This window comes from Scylla paramamosain, chromosome 42 (assembly GCF_035594125.1).
Source record: "Scylla paramamosain isolate STU-SP2022 chromosome 42, ASM3559412v1, whole genome shotgun sequence".
Taxonomy (NCBI): domain Eukaryota; kingdom Metazoa; phylum Arthropoda; class Malacostraca; order Decapoda; family Portunidae; genus Scylla; species Scylla paramamosain.
Window position 1 is genome coordinate 5,335,001 of NC_087192.1, and position 10,000 is coordinate 5,345,000.

Below are 10,000 nucleotides of genomic sequence, written 5' to 3' on the forward strand. Positions count from 1 at the left end.
TACACCTTCCTCTCTCCTTCCCTCTTCCAGCAATACGTTACTGTGTGTCCGCAAATAACCCCACGTTTCAGCCATCACCTGCGGCCTCCATTGTGTGGCTTAGTGGTGGCAGTAGGAGAACAATGGACGCAGCATGAGCTTCTTACTGCGGATAATAGACTGCCAGAACGTGAGGTTGGAAATGTATAGATTGTATATTTAGGTACTGGTAATGATTCCGTGGTTAATATAATTTTTGTGACTCGTTTGTCTTACTGGTAAAAGCTGAAAGTGTCTGCTTGTTTGTTTTTTTTGGTTTTTTTGTGTGTGATTTTTTCCGCCTTTTTCTTATTTTCTATTTCTTTAATTGTCTCTGGAGTATCAAGACAAGTGAGGAAGAAAAAGTACACAGAAGCTGAATGTAAATACTAGTAATGGTTTCACGGCTGTTGTAAATATTGCTACTCCTTCGTCATATGATTTGATTTTGGAAGTGTTTGTCTGTTTTTTTGTTGTTTTTTTCTGTTTTATTCGACTTCCTACGACATGAACTGTTTGTAGAGTATCAAGACACGTGAGATAGAGAATGTATAGAGAATCTGAATGCGAATACTAGTAATAATTTCATGGTTATTCAAATTTTGCGACCTTCTCATTCGTTCTGTCAGTAAATTCTAAAAGTCTGCATTTTTTTTTTCTCTCTCTCTCCTTCCTATGACCAGAACTGTTTTTTTGGAGTACCAAGATACATGAGGCAGGAAAAGTACAGAGAAGGTGAAGGCAAATACTAGTGATAATTTCATGGTTATTAAAAAATTTGCCATTCTCTCATTCTTTGTACTGTTAAATTCTGTATCACTCTGCCTATTCATTTTTTTCCCTCCTATCTCCGACTTGAACTGTTTCTGAAGTATCAAGACACGTCCGAAGCTAAAACTGTCAGGTCTTTTGAATGTTGCTCCTGTATTTATCCTTTTGCTAGCATGATATTAAGTAAGGGTTTTTCTCTCTATTTTTACGTACTTGAACAGATGGTAGAAAATAAAGAATTTCTCATTACCAGCGTTGAAAAGAATCACGAACTTATACTGAATAGGTAAAAGTGGATCCAATTTACCTGTGTCAGAAAGGTTAATTAAACTTCATTCTTATTTATCCCCCAAGTTTGTGAAGTTTTCCGGCACTAAGTTTATTCTTTTATCAACGTTTTCTTTCTTTTAACTAACCCTTGTTGTCAGCTTCAGTTTGCCGTCTCCTTCCTTCGTTTTTAAGTGTGCTCTGATGTGGAGGCAAATAAAACGAAAAGAAATGATCAGACACGAAAATTAAACCCACTTTATTAACTCATCTTCCTTCTTTTAACCCTTTCCTTGTAATATTTCCCTTCTTATATAACCCTTTTCCTTGTTCTGCTTCTTTTCTCTTATATAACTTTTCTCCTTGATCCATTTTCTTTCTTTTATATAACCGTTTTCTTAGTCCTTAAAGCAAAAATAAATAAATAAATAATAATAATAATAATAATAATAATAATAATAATAATAATAATAATAATAACAATAGTAATATTCCGACAGTTTAATTTAACCCTTTTCTTAACCTTCTCTTATCTAACCCTTTTTCGTATCCTTTTTTTCTAATCAGCACTCCCTCTCTCCCTCAATGTTTTCTAAGCGTACTCTGAAGTAAGGCAAAAAAGAAAACGAAAAATCATACATCGACATCCAAATGTATCCGTACTGTTACTGACTTCTTCTCTAATCCAACCCTTCCTCTCATCCGTATTCTACCAACCGTCCCTCCGATTTCATTTCTTAAGTGTATCCACAAGCAAAGCAAAAAAGTAAATAAATTAAGTTAAAAGATGATATTCCCCGAACTTAGTCACGCGTCAGGTCGGGTCGCTTATTCCAGTTCATCACCGCCAATCTATTTTCGCGGAGCTGCCAGGAGACTTTAGGTAATGACGCAGAAACTATAAGGCACTGAGGGAGCTGAGTAATGATAAGCGGCTTACGGAGACTGAGGTGCTTAAGGGCAAACGTAGACCAAGGAGAGAGAGAGAGAGAGAGAGAGAGAGAGAGAGAGAGAGAGAGGGAGAGGGAGAGGGAGAGGGGTATCACTTTCTACCTGCTAGTGTTTTCCTTCTCCCAGCAGCACCACCACCACGAATTTACATAATGCAGCCGTCCTTTGTTCCCGCCGCAGCTCTTCCCTGACGTGAGATGTGCAACCGTGCAGTGACCCGACTCCTACTGGCGCTGACGAAGACGACAGGGGAGACGAAGACGAAGGAGGAGGGAGACATAGGAGAAAAATAAGATAGACAGGAAGAAGAGGACAAAACGGAGCAGGAAGATGAAGAAGACAAAGACGAAAAAGGAGGAGGAGGATGTAAAAGAAAAATCAGATGGTCAAAGGGAAAGAGAGCAAGAAAAGGAGCTAGAGGAGGAAGGAGGCGTAGAAAAGAAAGGGGTAACAAGAAGACAAGGAGGAGAGGTGATGGTGTAGTGGTGGTGGTGGCGGGTTGGTGACAGTGGAGGAGGTGAAAGCAGTAATGGGACTTGGTTACCATAACAACCAGCTGGTACTACAAGCACACACACACTAGCGGACCTCCTCCTCTTCCTCCTCCTCCTCCTCCTCCTCCTCCTCCTCGTCCTCGTCCCTAAAAGCTCCTCTCTGCTCCTGCTTTTCATTCTCTAATCTCTCTCTCTACACATTTTCCTTTACCCTCCTCCTCCTCCTCCTTCTCCTCCTTCTCCTCCTCCTCCTCCTCCTCCTGCCTCTCCTTCCATCATTTCCTTCCTTGGCCTTCCCCCTTTTACACAACACCTCTCTCACCACCTAACCTCCATTTCTCCTTCTTCATCCCTCCTCCACCACCACCACACCCTCTCTCCTCCATCACCTCCAGTTGTACCCTTCCATCTCCAGAATACCACCTTTACTACCACCACACTCCTCCTCTTCCTCCTCCTCCTCCTCCTCCTCCTCCTGTAATTACCATATTCACGGGTCATTAAAAGGATAATAAAGACCAAGATGGATCCTCCCGCCGTGACAGGTGTAGGGAGCAGGTGTGGCAGGTGTAGTCAGGTGTGGAGGGTTAAGACAGGTGTAGGGAGGTGTGGGGAGCAGGTGTAGATGTGGGAATGTTGGAGAGTGTGATAGTTGTGAATGGGTGGGAAGTGGTTATTATTGACGATAAACAGTAGGAAGAGTAGTAGTAGTAGTAGTAGTAGTAGTAGTAGTATTGTTATCATCATCATTATCATCATTACCATCATCATCATCATCATCATCATTATTACCATTATCTTCTAATCACAAGGTTTCTGTTTTCGACCTCACGCAAGAAAGGAAATAAGGGAAGTTGGAGTCAGTTCTCGATCTCCTTCAGTTGTGTATAGGCAAAAGGTGCTGGAAGAAGAAAAGATAGAAGAATTAATAAGGCCATGAAGTTGAAGTACAGTCAAAGATAAAAAAAGATGGTGGGCGACTTATCGTGCTATACTAGTAATTATCTTGATCAATATTGCCATAAAGTTTGAATGTATGTACTAATGTGTTTTTTTCTTCTTGTTTCAGGTAGACAAGGCTCTGTGGACTTGGGGAACCAGTGGACTCTAATTCTTAAGGTGAGTTTTCTTTGAGTCATTCATCCCAGCAAGTCATTTTACTCATGCACGTAGGTAATGAGTCTGACAACCTGGCTCAGTGTACACTCAACATGAAGACTTCCCGGTGCTGTGTGGCCCTACGCGGTGAGGCTCCTCGTTGTGATAGAACGGGAAACGCGCATAACTGTTTGATATATTGTGAAGTACAGGCGGGTGGATTTTTATGTAGTGTTGGTAGGGCGTGACGTGGTGTATTGATTGGTGGGTGTTGGGCCGCGGCTGTTAGAGCAGGCTACCAGAGGTTTTATTCCGAGTTTTGAATACAGAAGGCTTGACCCCGTAGATAAATAGTGCCCACTTCCTAAAACTCAAAAAAGTATTGCTGCAGGATCAAAACTGGCTTAAGTATAAAAGGGGAACCTGAAAAAAAGTGAAAAAGTTAAGAAGAGTTAAAAGATATGTTTGAAACTCTTTCCAAACCATCTTCGGAGTCTCCTGGACAGACCATATGTATTCAGACTCAGAATTAACCCTCTCCGGTCAGTGTGTGGCGGCCGAAGTTGAGGTGAGGCGTGCGTGTGTTGACAGGAGATGATGACTTGTGGCGGGGTATTGGTGTTTTCTGCTCCACGTAGATGTCCAACCGTATACAAACCAATATCGTAAACAAAATGAATAAATGCTGAGTTATCTCCGGCTCACTCGCCTCTCTCTCTTTCCAGGAAAAATCAGTCAGCAATAATTATTAATACTGTAACTATTGGCTCTATATATGCTGAATAGTAATCCGCAAATATTACACATGCAGAGCTGAGCTAAGTGAAATGGCAATTATGTGGTGACTAATGTCTCTCCTGATGCCGGTAAGTGGTTTTTGTTTTGTAGCTCAGAGAATTCAATGACCCTTTTCTCTCTCGCTTTCTCTCTTCTTTGTGGAAACAGGCTTGCTGCCAATGACCTGATCACATTTAATTACAATTCAATTTCACCCTTTCGCACACCTGGTCTTTTATTACAGTTCTCCCTCGCCCTGCTTTACCACCATTGTGTTTTCCCCGCTCGCCGTCCTCCCTCGATTAGTCAGGAATATTTATTACCCGGCGAGTGCAGGCAGTGTATACTCATCAGCTGGTGTTAAAAATTGTTAGGATTTTGTGCTTCACTATTCCCAGTTTTTGGTTATTTTGAAGTTTGTTTTTATTATGATTTTATGCTTCATTTATTGTAGTTGCATTTTTTTTTATCTGCAGTGGGATTTTTTCTTTTTTTTATTTGTGTGATAAGAGTGAGTGTGTATATGTCTCTCTCTCTCTCTCTCTCTCTCTCTCTCTCTCTCTCTCTCTCTCTCTCTCTCTCTCTCTCTCTCTCTCTCTCTCTCTCTCTCTCTCTCTCCCAGCTCGGTCGAAGGCTAAACTTGTTACAGTAAATTTATTATAAGGCAAATACGACTCTTCTTCCTATCCTCTATTTTCCTTTCATTATGTTCGTCTGTCTGTCTGCCTGTCTGTCTACCTGTCTGTCCGTATGCTTGTCTGTGTCTTTATTCCTCTATCTGTTTGCTTTTTTCCTTCCAATCTTTCCTTTGTTTCTGTCTCTATTGCTTTGTTTATTAATGAGTCTGTCTGTCTGTCTATCTATCTGTCTGTTTGTCTGTCTAGCTGTCCGGCTGTCTATAGATCGGTCAGTCAGTCGGTTAGTTCATTCTCTCTCTCTCTCTCTCTCTCTCTCTCTCTCTCTCTCTCTCTCTCTCTCTCTCTCTCTCTCTCTCTCTCTCTCTCTCTCTCTCTCTCTCTCTCTCTCTCTCTCTCTCTCTCTCTCTCATCACCGCCACACCATTTCCTTTCATTCATGGTCTTCATTTTCCTGTCATCGTCTCATATTTATTATCCGTTATCTCCTCCTCCTTCTCTTCCTCCTCCTCCTCCTCCTCCTCCTCCTCCTCCTCCTCCTCCTCCTCCTCCTCCTCCTCCTCCTCCTCCTCCTTCTCTTCACGAAGCAAAAAGAAGGAAGTCTATCGCAGCTGCTCTGAAAAGGAGTATAATTAACGAAAAAAATAAATGAATGAAATAGTGCGTCGTGGATTAAGAGATCATATCATTTTCTTTTCGGCAGTGTTAATTTTCCAGCTGAATATTTTATCGTGGCTTTTGATGTCAATTGGTGAAGTTTCTTTGTGATGGAGTAGCTTGTGGGTTTTGGTTAAATTATTAATAAATTGTTCATTTCTTTTAAGTCTTTTTTTTTTTTTGTCTTTATATGTGTTGTATTGTTTGTTGTTGTTGTTGTTGTTGTTGTTGTTGTTGTTGTTGTTGTTGTTCATGTTCTTGTTCTTGTTCTTCCAGTACGCGGTTTCATCTTCCAATATTTTTTTTTTTTGTGTGTGTTCTATTCATTATCGTCATCATTGCTATCATCATCATCATCATCATCATCATCATCATTCCCATCATCATCCTGCGTCTTCCCTATTTTGATAACCAATTCATCGTTCTGCCTTTTTTTGTCATCTATTCCTAATCCTCTTTAAGATATCATAATCACCACCAACTCCACCACCACCACCACCACTACCACCACCACCTTCATCATCCAGCGTGCTATTCCCGTACCCATTATTTTTTTCTTTTTCCCTTCCCATTCCCCTTTACCTTTCCGTTTCCTTGCGTGTCTGCTAAGCCTTTGGTTCTGACACGCGGCTGAGCAAGAAACTAACTTTCTCAATTTTTCCGTCAGTTAGCCCCAGCGCGGTGGCCTGTGTTTTGTGGCGTCTCAGGGGGTAAATGTGGCGAGTCTTGTCTGGTGTGGTGGTGCTGGTGCTAGTGATGTTTTGGAGGTCAGTGGAGTGAGTGGCGTTTGCAGATAGATAGATAGATAGATAGATAGATAGATAGATAGATAGTGTATTGGTATGGTTAAGAAAAGAATAAGTGACGATTTTATATTTCTCTCTCTCTCTCTCTCTCTCTCTCTCTCTCTCTCTCTCTCTCTCTCTCTCTCTCTCTCTCTCTCTCTCTCTCTCTCTCTCTCTCTCTCTCTCTCTCTCTCTCTCTCTCTCTCTCTCTCTCTCTCTCTCTCTCTCTCTCTCAATACCCCCTGCTGCCTCTCCCTTCATCAACTAATGCCTCCATCCCTCCTTCCTCCTTTCTCCTCCTCCTCCTCCTCCTCCTCCTCCTCCTCCTCCTTCACTAGGACTCCTTCCATGTATTCTCCTCCTTCACTTTCTCTCTCTCTTTCTCTCTCTTTTTCTCCTCCCCTTCACCTCCAGCTGATCCTTCCTTTACTCTCCATTTTTCCTTCCTTCCTGACTTTCCCTCCCTCCTCTCACTGTCCTCTCCTTCCTTGCCTTCACTTTTTTTTTCTTTTTTGCTGAGATGTCATGGGTTTTTGCTGGTTAGTAAATCTCTCGCATTTTCTTCAAAGTTTATTCTTTATGGAGACAGGCAGGTAGGTCGGTAGGTAAGCAGAAAGATAGATAGGAAGGTAAGTAGATGGATGGATGGATAGATAGATAAATAAATAGACAGACTAGTGGATGAATAGATAGATATATAGATAAATGAGTGGATAGATCAATAGAGATAGATAGATAGATAAATAGATAGATAGACAGGTAGACAGATAGATAAGTAGATATTTTTTATAGAGCTCGATAGACAGATAGATAAAAATAGATACATAAACACGTATAAAGACGAGTACGTACACACGACGAGCGCTGTGCATATGATAAGTTATTTTTACTCTCTATTGCAAGAAAGTGTATTCGTAATTCACCATATCTGAATTTTCTATATCCCTCCCAGTCACGCCCTTCAGATTTCCGGACAAATACTGGACATCGGTTTAGCTTCTGTTAAATTTCCTGATGTAGTTTTTGTTTCGTGTCCAACTTTTCAACTTTCATGCCGCTTTGACTTTTCTCTCCCCTGTTTTCCTCTAAATTTTTCAGCGCCACCTATTCGTCTCCCTCTCCTGTTTACTGTCTGTTGGGGGTCAGTGGGTGTGTACCTGTTTTTCGTCTCTAATGCTTTTTGGTCTCGTAATCTTGTTCAGCACTTTCTTTCTTTCTTTTTTTCTTTTTTTCTTTCTTTCTTTTTTCTTTCTTTCTTTTCTTTCTACTTTTCTTCTTTTTGCGATGATTTCAGTTCCAGTTTGTTTTCATCTTATAGGCTCTTAATCTTACTTTTTTTTATTCTACTGTGTTGATTTTATTCTTTTTGTGTTGATTTTAATTTTAGTTTGTTTTCATCTTCAGTGTGTTCTGATCTCGTAATCTTAATCACGACTTTTTTTTTTTTGCTCCTTTTGTGAAAACTCTAATTTTACCCTGTTTTCTTGTTCACTTTAACATTTCCTCATGCCTTAACGTTCCTCCCAATACTGACCGACCTTTGCATTATTCTCGCTGCACTTCGTAACTCCTTTAATTTTCCTGCCAGACTTTCTGTTAACATTTCCGAAACTTGCTCCCTGCTGCTGCGGTGGCGAGGAGCAAGTTCAGACTGCAGGTGAGGAGTTGTGACCTTGCAGCACCCGGCAACCCGTCCAGACACCTTAAGCCAGCGGGGCGAAGCTTGGCTTAATCACCCTTACCACTGAGAGAGGTCCTTTGTCATGCTGTGGACTCATAAAAGTTGATGAAAACTTTGCAGCAGCACAAAATCCACTAGAAATTTTGAACTGCACCTCTGCCACTCGCTGTCTGCTGAAATATTGTTTTCGGTGCCGCCTTATTCAATATCCATGGAGCGCAGCCCTTCATATCCAGGTCTTGTCCACCAGTTTGCGCCCCGACAGACGGCATCCCATATTATATGTATTTATGGAGGCTTCTCCTGTCCCCTGCCCACCCGAGCGACGCCTGTGTGTGGGAGCCTGCACCTGCTCTATGTGTGTGTGTGTGTGTGTGTGTGTGTGTATGTGTATTGTGAGAGAGAGAGAGAGAGAGAGAGAGAGAGCATCATTATTCTTATTATCATCATCCCTTATGTAACCCAAACACTTCATTAATCATATCCCAACACAACGGATATTCCGTGAAGATTGTATTAACCGTCCCTTCCTCCCTTCCTACCTCGTCTCTTCCCAGCATTCAATCTTCAGCACACACACACACACACACACACACACACACACACACACACACACACACACACACACACACACACACACACACACACACACACACACACACACACACACACACACACATATTTCGAGTCACAAAGTAAAATTGACTCCATACTAAATCCTAGCGTTACCTTCCCCATTCCTAGCTGGCTGTTGCCCGGAAGCCCCCTGCCACCTGGAAACTCTATCGTGCCGTTGAAATTCATTATGTGTGCACTGTGGTTTGTAATTGGCTGGCGTGGAAGGCAGGTAGTAGTCACAGAGAACGTGTAGGGGCTTGACTTTGCTGTAATTGAATTGAGTTTTAACTTTGAATAGGTGTTTTGACTCCTTGGTTCAGTGTTTTCTCTTCCTTTTTCTTTTTTTTTCTCGCGTTATGCTTGTGTTGTGTGTGGTGTGATGGAAGAAGAGGTGTGATGTTAGTTGTGGTGCGTCTTGTTTTGTGTGTGAGGTAGTTGAAAGAGAGAGAGAGAGAGAGAGAGAGAGAGAGAGAGAGAGAGAGAGAGAGAGAGAGAGAGAGAGAGAGAGAGAGAGAGAGAGAGAGACAGACAGACAGACAGACAGACAGACAGAGCTATCTATCTCTCCACCCCTCTCATATTTTTCCATTCTCTACTTGCAATACTATCAATTTCTCTCTCTCTCTCTCTCTCTCTCTCTCTCTCTCTCTCTCTCTCTCTCTCTCTCTCTCTCTCTCTCTCTATCTATCTATCTATCTATCTCTCTCCTCTCCCTTCCTTTCCCCTCCTTTCCCATCCTCTCCTTTCCCCTCCCTTCCCCTCCCCTCCCCTCCCCTTCTTTCCCCTCCTCTCCTCTCACCTCTCCTCCCCTCCCCTGCCCTCCCCTCCCCTTTACTTCTACCCCCATTCCTACCCTTCACGCTAAATAACACCAAATACCTATTCATTGGTTTACTGGTCACGCTTGGATGACTTGGAGACTCCCTTCCCTCCCCTCTCCCCCCAGCCCGGCCCTTGAGGCTTTGCAGAAGTGTATGGGTGTCCACGTCTGCGCCAGAATAAATGCATCAGTACCCACACCTCGATCTCTGAAGCTGGCGTGGTGACGTGTCTTTAAATAACTTTTTTTTTCTTTTCTTTTTTTTATGTATGTATGTATGTATGTATGTATGTATGTATGTATGCATTTTTTATAAGTAGGGATCGTTAGCAGATTATTTTGATCTTTCTTTGTCAGTCTGTTTGCGTGTCTATGCGTTGCTTTGTTTGGATGGATGAATGAGTGGATGGGTGGATGGCTGGCAGGTC

At 42.1% G+C, this 10,000-nt stretch overlaps 1 long non-coding RNA gene across 2 annotated transcripts in view; it reads left to right on the forward strand.

Annotated features, from left to right (window-relative positions):
* LOC135093298 (uncharacterized) overlaps positions 1–10,000 on the forward strand; it is a 116,547-nt gene that overhangs the window by 73,643 nt on the left and 32,904 nt on the right. For both annotated transcript variants that reach the window (XR_010263290.1, XR_010263299.1), the window contains exon 2: positions 3,571–3,620. This is a non-coding gene — a long non-coding RNA (uncharacterized LOC135093298). The remainder of the gene's footprint in view (positions 1–3,570; positions 3,621–10,000) is intronic.